Source organism: Amblyomma maculatum, chromosome 7 (genome assembly GCF_055883805.1).
Source record: "Amblyomma maculatum isolate TAMU_Amacu chromosome 7, ASM5588380v1, whole genome shotgun sequence".
NCBI classification, from domain to species: Eukaryota; Metazoa; Arthropoda; class Arachnida; order Ixodida; family Ixodidae; genus Amblyomma; species Amblyomma maculatum.
Genome location: NC_139350.1, coordinates 55,668,767 through 55,691,283, shown reverse-complemented (window position 1 = coordinate 55,691,283; position 22,517 = coordinate 55,668,767). Strand labels below are relative to the sequence as shown.

Genomic DNA, 22,517 nt, shown 5'->3' with positions numbered 1-22,517 from the left:
TGGTAGAACATGCTGTTTTGAACCCACATTGGTGTATGTCTAGAAGTTCTTGGGAATGAAGGACAAAGGCTAATCTGGTATTAAGAACACTTTCAAAAGACTTTGCTAGGCAACTTGTGAGAGCTATGGGTCTATAACTGCTGGGGGCCGTTGGTGGCTTTCCTGGTTTCAGGAAAGGCACAATAATTGCTTTTTTCCAGGCCTCAGGAATACTCCCGGATACCCATACTTTGTTGAAAAATTTCAGAAGTGCTTCTAATGCAGGTGTAGAAAGATGTGCTAGCATCTGATAGTGAATTTGATCTGGGCCAGGTGCAGTCTTCTTGCCGGCAGAAAGAACAGTGTTTATTTCTTGTAGTGTTATTAACTTGTTGTATGTTTCATTAGTACTTCCACTTGTTGGCAGTTTTTGTTTTTCGGCCTTGTTTTTGTATGTTATAAAAGATTTTGGGTAGTGTAGTGAGCTTGAAATTGCAGAAAAATGATCACCTAGAATATCTGCCTGTTCCTGTAAGTTTGTTTGGGTGCCAGGAGATGTTAGAAAGGGGACTGTGTACGGGGAGAAGTTGCCATCCAGTTTGTGAACAAGCTCCCACATTTTTTTTGATGTGATTGAGCTATTTATTGATGATATGTATTTTTGCCAAGAAGCCTTCTCAGCGTTTCGGCGGATGTACCGTGCCCTAGCTTTCGCCTGTTTGAATTTTACGAGGTTTTCGTTTGTAGGGTACCTGCGAAAGGTTCCCCAAGCTTTGTTTTGTTTCTTCTTTGCATCTCTGCACTCCTGAGAATACCAGACTTTGCGATTTTTCAGTACCACTCCTGAAGACTGTGGTATAGCTACAAGTGCTGCGTCAATGATGCAGGCCGTAAATTTTTCATTTATCTCGTCAACACTGAGTTTTTCGGAAAAGACCTTTTCCAGGCTGGCTTCAGACTGGAATAGAGCCCAGTTCGCAAGGTGCAGCTTCCACCGCTTGGGTTTGTTTAGAGTGATGGAGGGTGAGGGTGTTAGGCTGATAATGACAGGCAAATGATCACTTCCTAGAGGATTGTCAAAGACGTCCCATTTAAAATCAGTAAAAATTGATGGGGAGCTAAATGATAAATCTAAAACGCTCATTTTCCCCGTGCTTGGGGAGCAGTATGTATGCTTTCCTGTATTTAGCAGGCAGACATCATTGTATAATATAAAATCCTCTAATATACGACCTCTAGTGTCTGTCTGATCGCTTCTCCAAAAAGTGGAGTGCGCATTAAAATCTCCAACAACCAGATATGGTTCTGGCAGTTGTTCTAAAAGCTCTTCCAGATCATGAAGGGTTACAGTTAGGTGCGGTTGGAGATACAGTGAGCATATAGTTATTGTTTTATAATGAATGATAGAAACAGCAACAGCTTCGAACTTGGTTTTGAGGCTAATTTCACGTGTTGCTACTCCATTCTGCACTACAATAGCGACACCTCCAGATAACCTATTTGCTTCTTTTCGGTCGCAGCGAAAAACGTTGTGTCCTTTTAAAATGTTTTGGTGTGGTCCTAAGTTAGTTTCCTGTAGGCAAAGGGCTACAGGAGAAAATGAATGTAAAATGTCTTTTATATCGTTGTAGTTGTTTATGAGACCTCGGCAGTTCCAGTGTATGAGGAACGCCATTTTTTTTTTTTTTGGAATGTACCTGAATTTAGGTTTCAGGTTTTTCTGGTCCTGTTATACGAGGTTTTTCTCTCCGTTTTCTTTCTAGAGAGTTATGCCGCCGCTGCAGCGTGGACGAGGAAGGGGTTGTGTCCATTGCCTCAGGGGCTTTGGACGTTTGGGGAGAGTTAGGAGTGTTGGTTGCAGGCTTCCCTTCTGGGGGAGAAGCCTTTTGGGCTGTTGGCTCTGGGGCCAGTGTGCCCTGTTTCTGCAATGGCAGGGCAGCTTTCGCTGCTTCTGCCTGGGGCAAGGATGGCCCTGCCTGAGGCTTACCCTCGGCGGAGACCAAATCCTGTTGTGGTGTGCTGCCCCCATGCTCCACCACATTGGAATAGTTCGGTTTGGCTGTGAACAAAAAAGTGCCCTGTTTAACAAGATATCGCTGTCGTGCCTCTTTAAACGTTATGTTTTCCTTGACTTTTATGGTAATGATGTCTTTCTCCTTCTTCCAAGAAGGACATGACCGTGAGTACGCGGCGTGTTCACCTGCACAGTTTGCGCAGTGTGGCGCAGCTTCACACTCGTCAGATTTGTGTTCATTTGAGGCACATTTTGCACATGTTTGTCGGCCACGGCAGCTCTGGGAGCCATGACCGAATCTTTGGCAGTTGAAACAACGTCTAGGGTTTGGAATGTAGGGCCGGATGTCTACTTTGATGTAACCGACTTCAATGGATTCAGGGAGTTTGCTGGAGTTGAAAGTCAGAACTATGTGCTTTGTTGGTATTTCTTGGTTGTTCTTCCGGATTTTGATCCTGTGTACACCGATCACATTTTGCTCAGAAAGACCTTCAAGAAGTTCTTCTTCGGTAAGTGACAGGAAGTCATTCTCTGATATCACGCCTTGGACTGTGTTCAAGGATCTGTGAGCACTGACCGTTATTGGGATATCCCCAAATGTAGTAAGTTGTTGAAGGTTGCTGTACTGGAGTTTGCTTTGCAGCTCAAGCAGGAGATCCCCGCTAGCCAGTTTACTAACTTTGTATCCTGGACCTAGTATGGTTGTGAGAGACCTAGATACTGCAAAGGGGGATATTAGCCGAGCTTGTTTGGCAGGGCTTTCACTGTGGATCACATGATATTTAGGGAAAGTGTCATGCTTTGCTGAAAAGAACTGGGCTGATACATCGGTCCGCCTTTTCTTGGAAAGGCGATCAGTTTGATTGGAGGAAGAAGCCATAAATAATGTATGATGTTCGGCCGCGGCGCCAGCCACCCACCATGGAGCCCAACGAGGGGACGGGGCAGGAATTGGCAGGCAAGTCCTGTCCACGTCAGCTGTACACCGTAACTATAACCTAATATGGCGTAACTCAGGGTAGTCAGCCACACAAGGTTAACCCTCGCCACCTGGAAGTAAGGAAAAACCGGAAGAGAGTAGAGGACAGGAGAGTTGTAGGATAGAAGATAGGAACGTGAAAGATGAAGGGGAGGATAGGAAAAGGCGACTGCCGATTTCCCCCGGGTGGGTCAGCCCGAAGGTGCCGTCTATGAGAAGCGTGGGCCAAAGTGGTGTGTTGCCTCCACCGAGGGGCCTTAAGGGTCCAAGCACTCGGCATCGGCTCAACCACCAGGATCCCCTTTTCCCCAGACACGACGATGCCACGCACGGCTAAGCGTGGGTGCTCGGGGTCCGTGGTGTCGCACAAAACACACAAACACCTGCTTTAACAGGTGCCCCCTGCGGGGAAATGTCAGATGTGTGCATTTCTCTCAACTAACAAAACTTGCTTGTGCTGCACCTTGACAACTACTACACTACAGCTAGAACCAAAAAATGCCGCCAAGGGAGGAGTCGGACCTCCAACCTTTCGGTTAACAGCCGAACGCGCTAGCCGATTGCGCCACGGAGGCCGGGTCGCGGGGTATGCCAAGAAGAATGTTTCTCTAACTAACAACACGCTCGGGCAGTTTCAAATGGCTAGGGTGTTTAGTGTTTCATGAAGCATTTTTTTTCATTTAATCCACCACACTACAGCAACAAAGCAAAATGTCAGATGTGTGCATTTCACTCAATTAACCAAATTTGCTTGTGCTGCACCGTGAGAACTACTACACTACAGCTACAACCAAAAATGCCGCCAGTGGGAGGACTCGATCCTCCAACCTTTCGCTTAACAGCCGAACGCGCTAGCCGATTGCGCCACGGAGGCCGGATAGGGTTGTATGCCAAGACGAATGCTTCTCTAGCTAACAACACGCTCGGGCAGCTTCAAATGGCTAGAGCGTTTAGTGTTTCATGAAGCAATTTTTTCATTTAGTCCACAAGACTACAGCAACAAAGCAAAATGTCAGATGTGTGTGTTTCTCTCAGTTAACAAAACTTGCTTGTGCTGCACCGTGACAACTATTACACTACAGCTACAACCAAAAAAATGCCACCACCGGGAGGAGTCGGAACTCCAACCTTTCGGTTAACAGCCGAACGTGCTAGCCGATTATGCCACGGAGGCCGGGTAGGGTTGTATGACAAGAAGAATGCTTCTCTAGCTAACAACACTCTCGGGCAGCTTCAAATGGCTAGGGTGTTTAGTATTTCATGAAGCATTTTTTTTTCATTTAATCCAGGACACTACAGCGACAAAGTAAAATGTCAGATGTGTGCATTTCACTCAATTAGCCAAATTTGCTTGTGCTGCACCGTGACAACTACTACACTATGGCTACAACCAAAAAATGCCACCACCTGGAGTTGTCGGACCTCCAACCTTTCGGTTAACAGCCGAACGCGCTAGCCGATTGCGCCACGGAGGCCGGGTCGGGGGGTTCGCCAAGAAGAATGCTTCTCTAGCTAACAACACTCTCGGGCAGCTTCAAATGGCTAGAGCGTTTAGTGTTTCATGAAGCAATTTTTTCATTTAGTCCACAAGACTACAGCGACAAAGCAAAATGTCAGATGTGTGCATTTCTCGCAATTAACCAAACTTGCTTGTGCTGCACCGTTACAACTACTAAACTAAAGCTGCAGCCAAAAAATGCCGCCACCGGGAGGAGTCGGACCTCCAACATTTCGGTTAACAGCCGAACGTGCTAACCGATTGCGATACGGAGGCCGGGTCGGGGGGTATGCCAAGAAGAATGCTTCTCTAGCTAACAACACGCTCGGGCGGCTTCAAATGGCTAGGGTGTTTAGTGTTTCATGAAGCATTTTTTTTATTTAATCCACAACACTACAGCGACAAAGTAAAATGTCAGATGTGTGCATTTCTCTCAACTAACAAAACTTGCTTGTGCTGCACCGTGACAACTACTACACTACAGCTAGAACCAAAAAATGTCGCCAAGGGAGGAGTTGGACCTCCAACCTTTCGGTTAACAGCCGAACGCGCTAGCCGATTGCGCCACGGAGGCCGGGTCGCGGGGTATGCCAAGAAGAATGTTTCTCTAACTAACAACACGCTCGGGCAGTTTCAAATGGCTAGGGTGTTTAGTGTTTCATGAAGCATTTGTTTTCATTTAATCCACCACACTACAGCAATAAAGCAAAATGTCAGGTGTGTGCATTTCACTCAATTAACCAAATTTGCTTGTGCTGCACCGTGAGAACTACTACACTACAGCTACAACCAAAAATGCCGCCAGTGGGAGGACTCGATCCTCCAACCTTTCGTTTAACAGCCGAACGCGCTAGCCGATTGCGCCACGGAGGCCGGGTAGGGTTGTATGCCAAGAAGAATGCTTCTCTAGCTAACAACACGCTCGGGCAGCTTCAAATGGCTAGAGCGTTTAGTGTTTCATGAAGCAATTTTTTCATTTAGTCCACAAGACTACAGCAACAAAGTAAAATGTCAGATGTGTGCATTTCTCTCAACTAACAAAACTTGCTTGTGCTGCACCGAGACAACTACTACACTATGGCTACAACCAAAAAATGCCCCCACCTGGAGTTGTCGGACCTCCAACCTTTCGGTTAACAGCCGAACGCGCTAGCCGATTGCGCCACAGCGGCCGGGTCGGGGGGTTTGCCAAGAAGAATGCTTCTCTAGCTAACAACACGCTCGGGCAGCTTCAAATGGCTAGGGTGTTTAGTGTTTCATGAAGCATTTTTTTTTCATTTAATCCAGGACACTACAGCGACAAAGTAAAATGTCAGATGTGTGCATTTCACTAAATTAACCAAATTTGCTTGTGCTGCACCGTGACAACTACTACACTACGGCTACAACCAAGAAATGCCACCACCAGGAGTTGTCGGACCTGCAAACTTTCGGGTAACAGCCCAACGTGCTAGCCGATTGCGCCACGGAGGCCGGGTAGGGTTGTATGCCAAGAAGAATGCTTCTCTAGCTAACAACACGCTCGGGCAGCTTCAAAAGGCTAGAGCGTTTAGTGTTTCATGAAGCAATTTTTTCATTTAGTCCACGAGACTACAGCAACAAAGCAAAATGTCAGATGTGTGTGTTTCTCTCAATTAAAAAAACTTGGTTGTGCTGCACAGTGACAACTAGTACATTGCAGCTAGAACCGAAAAATGCCGCCAACGGGAGGAACCGAACCTCTAACCTTACGGTTAACAGCTGAATGCGCTAGCCGATTGCGCCACGGAGGCCGGGTCGGGGGGTATGCCAAGAAGAATGCTTATCTAGCTAACACGCTCGGGCAGCTTCAAATGGCTAGGGTGTTTAGTGTTTAATGAAGCATTTTTTTCATTTAATCCACGAGACTACAGCAACAAAGTAAAATGTCAGATGTGTGCATTTCTCGCAATTAACCAAACTTGCTTGTGCTGCACCGTTACAACTACTACACTAAAGCTGCAACCAAAAAATGCCGCCACCGGGAGGGCTCATTCCTCCAACCTTTCGGTTAACAGCCGAACGCGCTAGCCGATTGCGCCACGGAGGCCGGGTCGGTGGGTATACCAAGAAGAATGCTTCTTTAGCTAACAACACGCTCGGGCAGCTTCAAATGGCTAGGGTGTTTAGTGTTTCATGAAGCATTTTTTTCATTTAATTCACGCGACTACAGCAACAAAGTAAAATGTGAGATGTGTGCATTTCTCTCAATTAACCAAACTTGCTTATGTCCACCTTTACAACCACGACACTACGGCTACAACCAAAAAATGCCACCACCGGAGGAACCGAACCTCCTTTCTTTCGGTTAACAGCTGAATGCGCTAGACGATTGCGCCACGGAGGCCGGGTCGGGGCGTATGCCAAGAAGAATGCTTCTCTAGCTAACACGCTCGGGCAGCTTCAAATGGCTAGGGTGTTTAGTGTTTCATGAATCATTTTTTTTTCATTTAATCCACGAGACTACAGCAACAAAGTAAGATGTCAGATGTGTGCATTTCTTCCAACTAACCAAACTTGCTTGTGCTGCACCGTGACAACTACTACACTACGGCTGCAACCAAAAATGCCACCTCCGGGAGTTGTCGGACCTCCAACCTTTCGGTTAACAGCCGTACGTGCTAGCCGATTGCGCCACGGAGGTCGGGTTGGGGGGTATGCCAAGAAGAATGCTGATCTAGCTAACAACACTCTCGGGCCGCTTCAAATGGCTAGGGTGTTTAGTGTTTCATGAAGCATTTTTTTTTCATTTAATCCACGACACCACAGCGACCAAGTAAAATGTCAGATGTGTGCATTTCTCTCAACTAACCAAACTTGCTTGTGCTGCACCGTGACAACTACTACACTACAGCTACAACCAAAAAAATGCCGCCAACGGGAGGAACCGAACCTCCAACCTTTCGGTTAACAGCTGAATGCGCTAGCCGATTGCGCCACGGAGGCAGGGTCGGGGGGTATGCCAAGAAGAATGCTTCTCTAGCTAACAACACGCTCGGGAAGCTTCAAATGCCTAGAGCTTTTAGCGTTTCATGAAGCATTTTTTTTCATTTATTCCACGTGACTGCAGCAACAACGTAGAGTGTCAGATGTGTGTGTTTCTCTCAATTAAAAAAACTTGCTTGTGCTGCACCGTGACAACTACTACACTACGGCTACAACCAAAAAATGCCACCACCGGGAGGAGTCGGACCTCCAACCTTTCGGTTAACAGCCGAACGCGCTAGCCGATTGCGCTACGGAGGCCTTGTCGGGGGGTGAGCCAAGAAGAATGCTTCTCTAGCTAACAACACGCTCGGGCGGCTTCAAATGGCTACGGTGTTTAGTGTTTCATGAAGCATTTTTTTCATTTAATCCAGGACACTACAGCGACAATGTAAAATGTCAGATGTGTGTATTTCTCTCAACTAACCAAACTTGCTTGTGCTGCACCGTGATAACTATTACACTACAGCTACAACCAAAAAAATGCCACCACCGGAAGGAGTCGGACTTCCAACCATTCGGTTAACAGCCGAACATGCTAGCCGATTGCGCCACGGAGGCCGGGTCGGGGGGTATGCCAAGAAGAATGCTGATCTAGCTAACAACACTCTCGGGCAGCTACAAATGGCTGGGGTGTTTACTGTTTCATGAAGCATTTTTTTTCATTAAATCCACGAGACTAGAGCAACAAAGTAAAATGTCAGATGTGTGCATTTCTCTCAACTAACCAAACTTGCTTGTGCTGCACCGTGACAACTACTACACTACGGCTACAACCGAAAAATGCCACCACCGGGAGTTGTCGGACCTGCAACCTTTCGGGTAACAGCCCAACGTGCTAGCCGATTGCGCCAAGGAGGCCGGGTAGGGTTGTATGCCAAGAAGAATGCTTGTCTAGCTAACAACACGCTCGGGCAGCTTCAAAAGGCTAGAGCGTTTAGTGTTTCATGAAGCAGTTTTTTCATTTAGTCCACGAGACTACAGCAACAAAGCAAAATGTCAGATGTGTGTGTTTCTCTCAATTAAAAAAACTTGCTTGTGCTGCACCGTGATAACTATTACACTACAGCTACAACCAAAAAAATGCCACCACCGGAAGGAGTCGGACTTCCAACCATTCGGTTAACAGCCGAACATGCTAGCCGATTGCGCCAAGGAGGCCGGGTAGGGTTGTATGACAAGAAGAATGCTGATCTAGCTAACAACACTCTCGGGCAGCTTCAAATGGCTAGGGTGTTTAGTGTTTCATGAAGCATGTTTTTCGTTAAATCCATGAGACTACAGTAACAAAGTAAAATGTCAGATGTGTGCATTTCCCTCAACTAACCAAACTTGCTTGTTCTGCACCGTGACAACCACTACACTACGGCTACAACCAAAAAATGCCACCACCGGGAGTTGTCGGACCTGCAACCTTTCGGTTAACAGCCCAACGTGCTAGCCGTTTGCGCCACGGAGGCCGGGTAGGGTTGTATGCCAAGAAGAATGCTTCTCTAGCTAACAACACGCTCGGGCAGCTTCAAAAGGCTAGAGCGTTTAGTGTTTCATGAAGCAGTTTTTTCATTTAGTCCACGAGACTACAGCAACAAAGCAAAATGTCAGATGTGTGTATTTCTCTCAACTAACCAAACTTGCTTGTGCTGCACCGTGATAACTATTACACTACAGCTACAACCAAAAAAATGCCACCACCGGAAGGAGTCGGACTTCCAACCATTCGGTTAACAGCCGAACATGCTAGCCGATTGCGCCACGGAGGCCGGGTCGGGGGGTATGCCAAGAAGAATGCTGATCTAGCTAACAACACTCTCGGGCAGCTACAAATGGCTGGGGTGTTTACTGTTTCATGAAGCATTTTTTTTCATTAAATCCACGAGACTAGAGCAACAAAGTAAAATGTCAGATGTGTGCATTTCTCTCAACTAACCAAACTTGCTTGTGCTGCACCGTGACAACTACTACACTACGGCTACAACCGAAAAATGCCACCACCGGGAGTTGTCGGACCTGCAACCTTTCGGGTAACAGCCCAACGTGCTAGCCGATTGCGCCAAGGAGGCCGGGTAGGGTTGTATGCCAAGAAGAATGCTTCTCTAGCTAACAACACGCTCGGGCAGCTTCAAAAGGCTAGAGCGTTTAGTGTTTCATGAAGCAGTTTTTTCATTTAGTCCACGAGACTACAGCAACAAAGCAAAATGTCAGATGTGTGTGTTTCTCTCAATTAAAAAAACTTGCTTGTGCTGCACCGTGATAACTATTACACTACAGCTACAACCAAAAAAATGCCACCACCGGAAGGAGTCGGACTTCCAACCATTCGGTTAACAGCCGAACATGCTAGCCGATTGCGCCAAGGAGGCCGGGTAGGGTTGTATGACAAGAAGAATGCTGATCTAGCTAACAACACTCTCGGGCAGCTTCAAATGGCTAGGGTGTTTAGTGTTTCATGAAGCATGTTTTTCGTTAAATCCATGAGACTACAGTAACAAAGTAAAATGTCAGATGTGTGCATTTCCCTCAACTAACCAAACTTGCTTGTTCTGCACCGTGACAACCACTACACTACGGCTACAACCAAAAAATGCCACCACCGGAAGGAGTCGGACTTCCAACCATTCGGTTAACAGCCCAACGTGCTAGCCGATTGCGCCACGGAGGCCGGGTAGGGTTGTATGCCAAGAAGAATGCTTGTCTAGCTAACAACACGCTCGGGCAGCTTCAAAAGGCTAGAGCGTTTAGTGTTTCATGAAGCAGTTTTTTCATTTAGTCCACGAGACTACAGCAACAAAGCAAAATGTCAGATGTGTGTGTTTCTCTCAATTAAAAAAACTTGCTTGTGCTGCACCGTGATAACTATTACACTACAGCTACAACCAAAAAAATGCCACCACCGGAAGGAGTCGGACTTCCAACCATTCGGTTAACAGCCGAACATGCTAGCCGATTGCGCCAAGGAGGCCGGGTAGGGTTGTATGACAAGAAGAATGCTGATCTAGCTAACAACACTCTCGGGCAGCTTCAAATGGCTAGGGTGTTTAGTGTTTCATGAAGCATGTTTTTCGTTAAATCCATGAGACTACAGTAACAAAGTAAAATGTCAGATGTGTGCATTTCCCTCAACTAACCAAACTTGCTTGTTCTGCACCGTGACAACCACTACACTACGGCTACAACCAAAAAATGCCACCACCGGGAGTTGTCGGACCTGCAACCTTTCGCTTAACAGCCGAACGCGCTAGCCGATTGCGCCACGGAGGCCGGATAGGGTTGTATGCCAAGACGAATGCTTCTCTAGCTAACAACACGCTCGGGCAGCTTCAAATGGCTAGAGCGTTTAGTGTTTCATGAAGCAATTTTTTCATTTAGTCCACAAGACTACAGCAACAAAGCAAAATGTCAGATGTGTGTGTTTCTCTCAGTTAACAAAACTTGCTTGCGCTGCACCGTGACAACTATTACACTACAGCTACAACCAAATAAATGCCACCACCGGGAGGAGTCGGAACTCCAACCTTTCGGTTAACAGCCGAACGTGCTAGCCGATTATGCCACGGAGGCCGGGTAGGGTTGTATGACAAGAAGAATGCTTCTCTAGCTAACAACACTCTCGGGCAGCTTCAAATGGCTAGGGTGTTTAGTATTTCATGAAGCATTTTTTTTTCATTTAATCCAGGACACTACAGCGACAAAGTAAAATGTCAGATGTGTGCATTTCACTCAATTAGCCAAATTTGCTTGTGCTGCACCGTGACAACTACTACACTATGGCTACAACCAAAAAATGCCACCACCTGGAGTTGTCGGACCTCCAACCTTTCGGTTAACAGCCGAACGCGCTAGCCGATTGCGCCACGGAGGCCGGGTCGGGGGGTTCGCCAAGAAGAATGCTTCTCTAGCTAACAACACTCTCGGGCAGCTTCAAATGGCTAGAGCGTTTAGTGTTTCATGAAGCAATTTTTTCATTTAGTCCACAAGACTACAGCGACAAAGCAAAATGTCAGATGTGTGCATTTCTCGCAATTAACCAAACTTGCTTGTGCTGCACCGTTACAACTACTAAACTAAAGCTGCAACCAAAAAATGCCGCCACCGGGAGGAGTCGGACCTCCAACATTTCGGTTAACAGCCGAACGTGCTAACCGATTGCGATACGGAGGCCGGGTCGGGGGGTATGCCAAGAAGAATGCTTCTCTAGCTAACAACACGCTCGGGCGGCTTCAAATGGCTAGGGTGTTTAGTGTTTCATGAAGCATTTTTTTTATTTAATCCACAACACTACAGCGACAAAGTAAAATGTCAGATGTGTGCATTTCTCTCAACTAACAAAACTTGCTTGTGCTGCACCGTGACAACTACTACACTACAGCTAGAACCAAAAAATGTCGCCAAGGGAGGAGTTGGACCTCCAACCTTTCGGTTAACAGCCGAACGCGCTAGCCGATTGCGCCACGGAGGCCGGGTCGCGGGGTATGCCAAGAAGAATGTTTCTCTAACTAACAACACGCTCGGGCAGTTTCAAATGGCTAGGGTGTTTAGTGTTTCATGAAGCATTTGTTTTCATTTAATCCACCACACTACAGCAATAAAGCAAAATGTCAGGTGTGTGCATTTCACTCAATTAACCAAATTTGCTTGTGCTGCACCGTGAGAACTACTACACTACAGCTACAACCAAAAATGCCGCCAGTGGGAGGACTCGATCCTCCAACCTTTCGTTTAACAGCCGAACGCGCTAGCCGATTGCGCCACGGAGGCCGGGTAGGGTTGTATGCCAAGAAGAATGCTTCTCTAGCTAACAACACGCTCGGGCAGCTTCAAATGGCTAGAGCGTTTAGTGTTTCATGAAGCAATTTTTTCATTTAGTCCACAAGACTACAGCAACAAAGTAAAATGTCAGATGTGTGCATTTCTCTCAACTAACAAAACTTGCTTGTGCTGCACCGAGACAACTACTACACTATGGCTACAACCAAAAAATGCCCCCACCTGGAGTTGTCGGACCTCCAACCTTTCGGTTAACAGCCGAACGCGCTAGCCGATTGCGCCACAGCGGCCGGGTCGGGGGGTTTGCCAAGAAGAATGCTTCTCTAGCTAACAACACGCTCGGGCAGCTTCAAATGGCTAGGGTGTTTAGTGTTTCATGAAGCATTTTTTTTTCATTTAATCCAGGACACTACAGCGACAAAGTAAAATGTCAGATGTGTGCATTTCACTAAATTAACCAAATTTGCTTGTGCTGCACCGTGACAACTACTACACTACGGCTACAACCAAGAAATGCCACCACCAGGAGTTGTCGGACCTGCAAACTTTCGGGTAACAGCCCAACGTGCTAGCCGATTGCGCCACGGAGGCCGGGTAGGGTTGTATGCCAAGAAGAATGCTTCTCTAGCTAACAACACGCTCGGGCAGCTTCAAAAGGCTAGAGCGTTTAGTGTTTCATGAAGCAATTTTTTCATTTAGTCCACGAGACTACAGCAACAAAGCAAAATGTCAGATGTGTGTGTTTCTCTCAATTAAAAAAACTTGGTTGTGCTGCACAGTGACAACTAGTACATTGCAGCTAGAACCGAAAAATGCCGCCAACGGGAGGAACCGAACCTCTAACCTTACGGTTAACAGCTGAATGCGCTAGCCGATTGCGCCACGGAGGCCGGGTCGGGGGGTATGCCAAGAAGAATGCTTATCTAGCTAACACGCTCGGGCAGCTTCAAATGGCTAGGGTGTTTAGTGTTTAATGAAGCATTTTTTTCATTTAATCCACGAGACTACAGCAACAAAGTAAAATGTCAGATGTGTGCATTTCTCGCAATTAACCAAACTTGCTTGTGCTGCACCGTTACAACTACTACACTAAAGCTGCAACCAAAAAATGCCGCCACCGGGAGGGCTCATTCCTCCAACCTTTCGGTTAACAGCCGAACGCGCTAGCCGATTGCGCCACGGAGGCCGGGTCGGTGGGTATACCAAGAAGAATGCTTCTTTAGCTAACAACACGCTCGGGCAGCTTCAAATGGCTAGGGTGTTTAGTGTTTCATGAAGCATTTTTTTTCATTTAATTCACGCGACTACAGCAACAAAGTAAAATGTGAGATGTGTGCATTTCTCTCAATTAACCAAACTTGCTTATGTCCACCTTTACAACCACGACACTACGGCTACAACCAAAAAATGCCACCACCGGAGGAACCGAACCTCCTTTCTTTCGGTTAACAGCTGAATGCGCTAGACGATTGCGCCACGGAGGCCGGGTCGGGGCGTATGCCAAGAAGAATGCTTCTCTAGCTAACACGCTCGGGCAGCTTCAAATGGCTAGGGTGTTTAGTGTTTCATGAATCATTTTTTTTTCATTTAATCCACGAGACTACAGCAACAAAGTAAGATGTCAGATGTGTGCATTTCTTCCAACTAACCAAACTTGCTTGTGCTGCACCGTGACAACTACTACACTACGGCTGCAACCAAAAATGCCACCTCCGGGAGTTGTCGGACCTCCAACCTTTCGGTTAACAGCCGTACGTGCTAGCCGATTGCGCCACGGAGGCCGGGTTGGGGGGTATGCCAAGAAGAATGCTGATCTAGCTAACAACACTCTCGGGCCGCTTCAAATGGCTAGGGTGTTTAGTGTTTCATGAAGCATTTTGTTTCATTTAATCCACGACACCACAGCGACCAAGTAAAATGTCAGATGTGTGCATTTCTCTCAACTAACCAAACTTGCTTGTGCTGCACCGTGACAACTACTACACTACAGCTACAACCAAAAAAATGCCGCCAACGGGAGGAACCGAACCTCCAACCTTTCGGTTAACAGCTGAATGCGCTAGCCGATTGCGCCACGGAGGCAGGGTCGGGGGGTATGCCAAGAAGAATGCTTCTCTAGCTAACAACACGCTCGGGAAGCTTCAAATGCCTAGAGCTTTTAGCGTTTCATGAAGCATTTTTTTTCATTTATTCCACGTGACTGCAGCAACAACGTAGAGTGTCAGATGTGTGTGTTTCTCTCAATTAAAAAAACTTGCTTGTGCTGCACCGTGACAACTACTACACTACGGCTACAACCAAAAAATGCCACCACCGGGAGGAGTCGGACCTCCAACCTTTCGGTTAACAGCCGAACGCGCTAGCCGATTGCGCTACGGAGGCCGGGTCGGGGGGTATGCCAAGAAGAATGATTCTCTAGCTAACAACACGCTCGGGCAGCTTCAAATGCCTAGAGCTTTTAGCGTTTCATGAAGCATTTTTTTTTCATTTATTCCTCGTGACTGCAGCAACAACGTAGAGTGTCAGATGTGTGTGTTTCTCTCAATTAAAAAAACTTGCTTGTGCTGCACCGTGACAACTACTACACTACGGCTACAACCAAAAAATGCCACCACCGGGAGGAGTCGGACCTGCAACCTTTCGGTTAACAGCCCAAAGTGCTAGCCGATTGCGCCACGGAGGCCGGGTAGGGTTGTATGCCAAGAAGAATGCTTCTCTAGCTAAGAACACGCTCGGGCAGCTTCAAATAGCTAGAGCGTTTAGTGTTTCATGAAGAAATTTTTTCATTTCGTCCACGAGACTACAGCAACAAAGCAAAATGTCAGATGTGTGTGTTTCTCTCAGTTAACAAAACTTGCTTGTGCTGCACCGTGACAACTACTACACTACGGCTACAACCAAAAAATGCCACCACCGGGAGGACTCGAACCTCCAACCTTTCGGTTAACAGCCGAACGCGCCGGCCGATTGCGCCACGGAGGCCGGGTCGGGGGGTGAGCCAAGAAGAATGCTTCTCTAGCTAACAACACGCTCGGGCAGCTTCAAATGGCTGGAGCGTTTAGTGTTTCATGAAGCAATTTTTTCATTTAGTCCACGAGACTACAGCAACAAAGCAAAATGTCAGATGTGTGTGTTTCTCTCAATTAAAAAAACTTGCTTGTGCTGCACCGTGAGAACTACTACACTACGGCTACAACCAAAAAATGCCACCACCGGGAGTTGTCGGACCTGCAACCTTTCGGTTAACAGCCCAAAGTGCTAGCCGATTGCGCCACGGAGGCCGGGTAGGGTTGTATGCCAAGAAGAATGCTTCTCTAGCTAAGAACACGCTCGGGCAGCTTCAAATAGCTAGAGCGTTTAGTGTTTCATGAAGAAATTTTTTCATTTCGTCCACGAGACTACAGCAACAAAGCAAAATGTCAGATGTGTGCGTTCCTCTCAACTAACCAAACTTGCTTGTGCTGCACCAAGACAACCACTACACTACAACTGCAACAAAAAATGCCGCCACCGGGAGGACTCGTTCCTCCAACCTTGCGGTTAACAGCCGAACGCGCTAGCCGATTGCGCCACGGAGGCCTTGTCGGGGGGTGAGCCAAGAAGAATGCTTCTCTAGCTAACAACACGCTCGGGCGGCTTCAAATGGCTACGGTGTTTAGTGTTTCATGAAGCATTTTTTTCATTTAATCCAGGACACTACAGCGACAATGTAAAATGTCAGATGTGTGTATTTCTCTCAACTAACCAAACTTGCTTGTGCTGCACCGTGATAACTATTACACTACAGCTACAACCAAAAAAATGCCACCACCGGAAGGAGTCGGACTTCCAACCATTCGGTTAACAGCCGAACATGCTAGCCGATTGCGCCACGGAGGCCGGGTCGGGGGGTATGCCAAGAAGAATGCTGATCTAGCTATCAACACTCTCGGGCAGCTACAAATGGCTGGGGTGTTTACTGTTTCATGAAGCATTTTTTTTCATTAAATCCACGAGACTAGAGCAACAAAGTAAAATGTCAGATGTGTGCATTTCTCTCAACTAACCAAACTTGCTTGTGCTGCACCGTGACAACTACTACACTACGGCTACAACCGAAAAATGCCACCACCGGGAGTTGTCGGACCTGCAACCTTTCGGGTAACAGCCCAACGTGCTAGCCGATTGCGCCAAGGAGGCCGGGTAGGGTTGTATGCCAAGAAGAATGCTTCTCTAGCTAACAACACGCTCGGGCAGCTTCAAAAGGCTAGAGCGTTTAGTGTTTCATGAAGCAGTTTTTTCATTTAGTCCACGAGACTACAGCAACAAAGCAAAATGTCAGATGTGTGTGTTTCTCTCAATTAAAAAAACTTGCTTGTGCTGCACCGTGATAACTATTACACTACAGCTACAACCAAAAAAATGCCACCACCGGAAGGAGTCGGACTTCCAACCATTCGGTTAACAGCCGAACATGCTAGCCGATTGCGCCAAGGAGGCCGGGTAGGGTTGTATGACAAGAAGAATGCTGATCTAGCTAACAACACTCTCGGGCAGCTTCAAATGGCTAGGGTGTTTAGTGTTTCATGAAGCATGTTTTTCGTTAAATCCATGAGACTACAGTAACAAAGTAAAATGTCAGATGTGTGCATTTCCCTCAACTAACCAAACTTGCTTGTCCTGCACCGTGACAACCACTACACTACGGCTACAACCAAAAAATGCCACCACCGGGAGTTGTCGGACCTGCAACCTTTCGGTTAACAGCCCAACGTGCTAGCCGTTTGCGCCACGGAGGCCGGGTAGGGTTGTATGCCAAGAAGAATGCTTCTCTAGCTAACAACACGCTCGGGCAGCTTCAAAAGGCTAGAGCGTTTAGTGTTTCATGAAGCAGTTTTTTCATTTAGTCCACGAGACTACAGCAACAAAGCAAAATGTCAGATGTGTGTGTTTCTCTCAATTAAAAAAACTTGCTTGTGCTGCACCGTGACAACCACTACACTACAGCTACAACCAAAAAATGCCACCACCGGAAGGAGTCGGACTTCCAACCATTCGGTTAACAGCCGAACATGCTAGCCGATTGCGGCACGGAGGCCGGGTAGGGTTGTATGCCAAGAAGAATGCTTCTCTAGCTAACAACACGCTCGGGCAGCTTCAAATGGCTGGAGCGTTTATTGTTTCATGAAGCAATTTTTTCATTTAGTCCACGAGACTACAGCGACAAAGCAAAATGTCAGATGTGTGTGTTTCTCTCAGTTAACAAAACTTGCTTGTGCTGCACAGTGACAACTACTACACTACAGCTAGAAACAAAAAATGCCGCCACCGGGAGGACTCGTTCCTCCAACCTTTCGGTTACCAGCCGAACGCGCTAGCCGATTGCGCCACGGAGGCCGGGTCGGGGGGTATGCCAAGAAGAATGCTGATCTAGCTAACAACACTCTCGGGCCGCTTCAAATGGCTAGGGTGTTTAGTGTTTCATGAAGCATTTTGTTCATTTAATCCACGAGACTACAGCGACAAAGTAAAATGTCAGATGTGTGCGTTCCTCTCAACTAACCAAACTTGCTTGTGCTGCACCGTGACAACCACTACACTACAACTGCAACAAAAAATGCCGCCACCGGGAGGACTCGTTCCTCCAACCTTTCGGTTACCAGCCGAACGCGCTAGCCGATTGCGCCACGGAGGCCGGGTAGGGTTGTATGCCAAGAAGAATGCTTCTCTAGCTAACAACACGCTCGGGCAGCTTCAAATGGCTGGAGCGTTTATTGTTTCATGAAGCAATTTTTTCATTTAGTCCACGAGACTACAGCGACAAAGCAAAATGTCAGATGTGTGTGTTTCTCTCAGTTAACAAAACTTGCTTGTGCTGCACAGTGACAACTACTACACTACAGCTAGAAACAAAAAATGCCGCCACCGGGAGGACTCGTTCCTCCAACCTTTCGGTTACCAGCCGAACGCGCTAGCCGATTGCGCCACGGAGGCCGGGTCGGGGGGTATGCCAAGAAGAATGCTGATCTAGCTAACAACACGCTCGGGCAGCTTCAAATAGCTAGAGCGTTTAGTGTTTCATGAAGCATTTTGTTCATTTAATCCACGAGACTACAGCGACAAAGTAAAATGTCAGATGTGTGCATTTCTCTCAACTAACCAAACTTGCTTGTGCTGCACCGTGACAACTACTACACTACGGCTACAACCGAAAAATGCCACCACCGGAAGGAGTCGGACTTCCAACCATTCGGTTAACAGCCGAACATGCTAGCCGATTGCGGCACGGAGGCCGGGTAGGGTTGTATGCCAAGAAGAATGCTTCTCTAGCTAACAACACGCTCGGGCAGCTTCAAATGGCTGGAGCGTTTATTGTTTCATGAAGCAATTTTTTCATTTAGTCCACGAGACTACAGCGACAAAGCAAAATGTCAGATGTGTGTGTTTCTCTCAATTAAAAAAACTTGCTTGTGCTGCACCGTGACAACTACTACACTACGGCTACAACCGAAAAATGCCACCACCGGAAGGAGTCGGACTTCCAACCATTCGGTTAACAGCCGAACATGCTAGCCGATTGCGGCACGGAGGCCGGGTAGGGTTGTATGCCAAGAAGAATGCTTCTCTAGCTAACAACACGCTCGGGCAGCTTCAAATGGCTGGAGCGTTTATTGTTTCATGAAGCAATTTTTTCATTTAGTCCACGAGACTACAGCGACAAAGCAAAATGTCAGATGTGTGTGTTTCTCTCAGTTAACAAAACTTGCTTGTGCTGCACAGTGACAACTACTACACTACAGCTAGAAACAAAAAATGCCACCACCGGGAGGACTCGAACCTCCAACCTTTCGGTTAACAGCCGAACGCGCTAGCCGATTGCGCCACGGAGGCCGGGTCGCGTGGTGAGCCAAGAAGAATGCTTCTCTAACTAACAACACGCTCGGGCGGCTTCAAATGGCTAGGGTGTTTAGTGTTTCATGAAGCATTTTGTTCATTTAATCCACGAGACTACAGCGACAAAGTAAAATGTCAGATGTGTGCGTTCCTCTCAACTAACCAAACTTGCTTGTGCTGCACCGTGACAACCACTACACTACAACTGCAACAAAAAATGCCGCCACCGGGAGGACTCGTTCCTCCAACCTTTCGGTTACCAGCCGAACGCGCTAGCCGATTGCGCCACGGAGGCCGGGTCGGGGGGTATGCCAAGAAGAATGCTGATCTAGCTAACAACACTCTCGGGCCGCTTCAAATGGCTAGGGTGTTTAGTGTTTCATGAACCATTTTTTTTTTCATTTAATCCACGACACTACAGCGACCAAGTAAAATGGCAGATGTGTGCATTTCTCACAACTAACCAAACTTGCTTGTGCTGCACCGTGACAACTACTACACTACAGCTACAACCAAAAAAATGCCACCACCGGGAGGAGTCGGACCTCCAACCTTTCGGTTAACAGCCGAACGTGCTAGCCGATTGCGCCACGGAGGCCGGGTCGGGGGGTATGCCAAGAAGAATGCTGATCTAGCTAACAACACTCTCGGGCAGCTACAAATGGCTGGGGTGTTTACTGTTTCATGAAGCATTTTTTTCATTTAATCCACGACACTACAGCGACCAAGTAAAATGGCAGATGTGTGCATTTCTCACAACTAACCAAACTTGCTTGTGCTGCACCGTGACAACCACTACACTACAACTGCAACAAAAAATGCCGCCACCGGGAGGACTCGTTCCTCCAACCTTTCGGTTACCAGCCGAACGCGCTAGCCGATTGCGCCACGGAGGCCGGGTCGGGGGGTATGCCAAGAAGAATGCTGATCTAGCTAACAACACTCTCGGGCCGCTTCAAATGGCTAGGGTGTTTAGTGTTTCATGAACCATTTTTTTTTTCATTTAATCCACGACACTACAGCGACCAAGTAAAATGGCAGATGTGTGCATTTCTCACAACTAACCAAACTTGCTTGTGCTGCACCGTGACAACTACTACACTACAGCTACAACCAAAAAAATGCCACCACCGGGAGGAGTCGGACCTCCAACCTTTCGGTTAACAGCCGAACGTGCTAGCCGATTGCGCCACGGAGGCCGGGTCGGGGGGTATGCCAAGAAGAATGCTGATCTAGCTAACAACACTCTCGGGCAGCTACAAATGGCTGGGGTGTTTACTGTTTCATGAAGCATTTTTTTCATTTAATCCACGAGACTACAGCAACAAAGAAAAATGTCAGATGTGTGCATTTCTCTCAACTAACCAAACTTGCTTGTGCTGCACAGTGACAACTACTACACTACAGCTACAACCAAAAAATGCCACCACCGGGAGTTGTCGGACCTGCAACCTTTCGGTTAACAGCCCAAAGTGCTAGCCGATTGCGCCACGGAGGCCGGGTAGGGTTGTATGCCAAGAAGAATGCTTCTCTAGCTAAGAACACGCTCGGGCAGCTACAAATGGCTGGGGTGTTTACTGTTTCATGAAGCATTTTTTTCATTTAATCCACGAGACTACAGCAACAAACTAAAATGTCAGATGTGTGCATTTCTCTCAACTAACCAAACTTGCTTGGGCTGCACTGTGACAACTACTACACTACGGCTACAACCAAGAAATTTCACCACCGGGAGTTGTCGGACCTCCAACCTGTCGGTTAACAGCCGAACGAGCTAGCCGATTGCGCCACGGAGGCCGGGTCGGAGGTATGCCAAGAAGAATGCTTTTCTAGCTAACAACACGCTCAGGCAGCTTCAAATGGCTAAGGTGTTTACTGTTTCATGAAGTATTTTTTTCATTTAATCCACGAGACTACAGCAACAAAGTAAAATGTCAGATGTGTGCATTTCTCTCAACTAACCAAACTTGCTTGGGCTGCACTGTGACAACTACTACACTACGGCTACAACCAAGAAATTTCACCACCGGGAGTTGTCGGACCTCCAACCTGTCGGTTAACAGCCGAACGAGCTAGCCGATTGCGCCACGGAGGCCGGGTCGGGGGGTATGCCAAGGAGAATGCTTCTGAAGCCAACAACACGCTCGGGCAGCTTCAAATGGCTAACGTGTTTAATGTTTCATGCAGTATTTTTTTCATTTAATCCACGAGACTACAGCAACAAAGTAAAATGTCAGATGTGTGCATTTCTCTCAACTAACCAAACTTGCTTGTGCTGCCCCGTGACAACTACTACACTACAGCTGCAACAAAAAAATGCCGCCACCGGGAGGAGTCGGACCTCCAACCTTTCGGTTAACAGCCGAACGCGCTAGCCGATTGCGCCACGGAGGCTGGGTCGGAGGTATGCCAAGAAGAATGCTTTTCTAGCTAACAACACGCTCAGGCAGCTTCAAATGGCTAAGGTGTTTACTGTTTCATGAAGTATTTTTTTCATTTAATCCACGCGACTACAGCAACAAAGAAAAATGTCAGATGTGTGCATTTCTCTCAACTAACCAAACTTGCTTGGGCTGCACTGTGACAACTACTACACTACGGCTACAACCAAGAAATTTCACCACCGGGAGTTGTCGGACCTCCAACCTGTCGGTTAACAGCCGAACGAGCTAGCCGATTGCGCCACGGAGGCTGGGTCGGAGGTATGCCAAGAAGAATGCTTTTCTAGCTAACAACACGCTCAGGCAGCTTCAAATGGCTAAGGTGTTTACTGTTTCATGAAGTATTTTTTTCATTTAATCCACGAGACTACAGCAACAAAGTAAAATGTCAGATGTGTGCATTTCTCTCAACTAACCAAACTTGCTTGTGCTGCCCCGTGACAACTACTACACTACAGCTGCAACAAAAAAATGCCGCCACCGGGAGGAGTCGGACCTCCAACCTTTCGGTTAACAGCCGAACGTGCTAGCCGATTGCGCCACGGAGGCCGGGTCGGAGGTATGCCAAGAAGAATGCTTTTCTAGCTAACAACACGCTCAGGCAGCTTCAAATGGCTAAGGTGTTTACTGTTTCATGAAGTATTTTTTTCATTTAATCCACGAGACTACAGCAACAAAGTAAAATGTCAGATGTGTGCATTTCTCTCAACTAACCAAACTTGCTTGGGCTGCACTGTGACAACTACTACACTACGGCTACAACCAAGAAATTTCACCACCGGGAGTTGTCGGACCTCCAACCTGTCGGTTAACAGCCGAACGAGCTAGCCGATTGCGCCCCGGAGGCCGGGTCGGAGGTATGCCAAGAAGAATGCTTTTCTAGCTAACAACACGCTCAGGCAGCTTCAAATGGCTAAGGTGTTTACTGTTTCATGAAGTATTTTTTTCATTTAATCCACGCGACTA

General features: G+C 47.3%; 6 non-coding genes across 6 annotated transcripts; all 6 read right to left on the bottom strand.

Moving 5' to 3' along the window:
- Positions 1–17,539: 17,539 nt before the first annotated feature.
- On the bottom strand, positions 17,540–17,613 carry TRNAT-GGU (transfer RNA threonine (anticodon GGU)). The gene has a single exon. It is a non-coding gene; the product is annotated as a tRNA-Thr (tRNA).
- A 224-nt stretch (positions 17,614–17,837) lies between these two features.
- Positions 17,838–17,911, bottom strand: TRNAT-GGU (transfer RNA threonine (anticodon GGU)). Its single transcript has one exon. It is a non-coding gene; the product is annotated as a tRNA-Thr (tRNA).
- Positions 17,912–18,136: 225 nt separating this feature from the next.
- Positions 18,137–18,210, bottom strand: TRNAT-GGU (transfer RNA threonine (anticodon GGU)). The gene has a single exon. It is a non-coding gene; the product is annotated as a tRNA-Thr (tRNA).
- Positions 18,211–19,033: 823 nt separating this feature from the next.
- TRNAN-GUU (transfer RNA asparagine (anticodon GUU)) lies at positions 19,034–19,107 on the bottom strand. The gene has a single exon. It is a non-coding gene; the product is annotated as a tRNA-Asn (tRNA).
- Positions 19,108–19,331: 224 nt separating this feature from the next.
- On the bottom strand, positions 19,332–19,405 carry TRNAT-GGU (transfer RNA threonine (anticodon GGU)). Its single transcript has one exon. It is a non-coding gene; the product is annotated as a tRNA-Thr (tRNA).
- Positions 19,406–19,932: 527 nt separating this feature from the next.
- On the bottom strand, positions 19,933–20,006 carry TRNAT-GGU (transfer RNA threonine (anticodon GGU)). Its single transcript has one exon. It is a non-coding gene; the product is annotated as a tRNA-Thr (tRNA).
- Between the last annotated feature and the right edge of the window lie 2,511 nt (positions 20,007–22,517).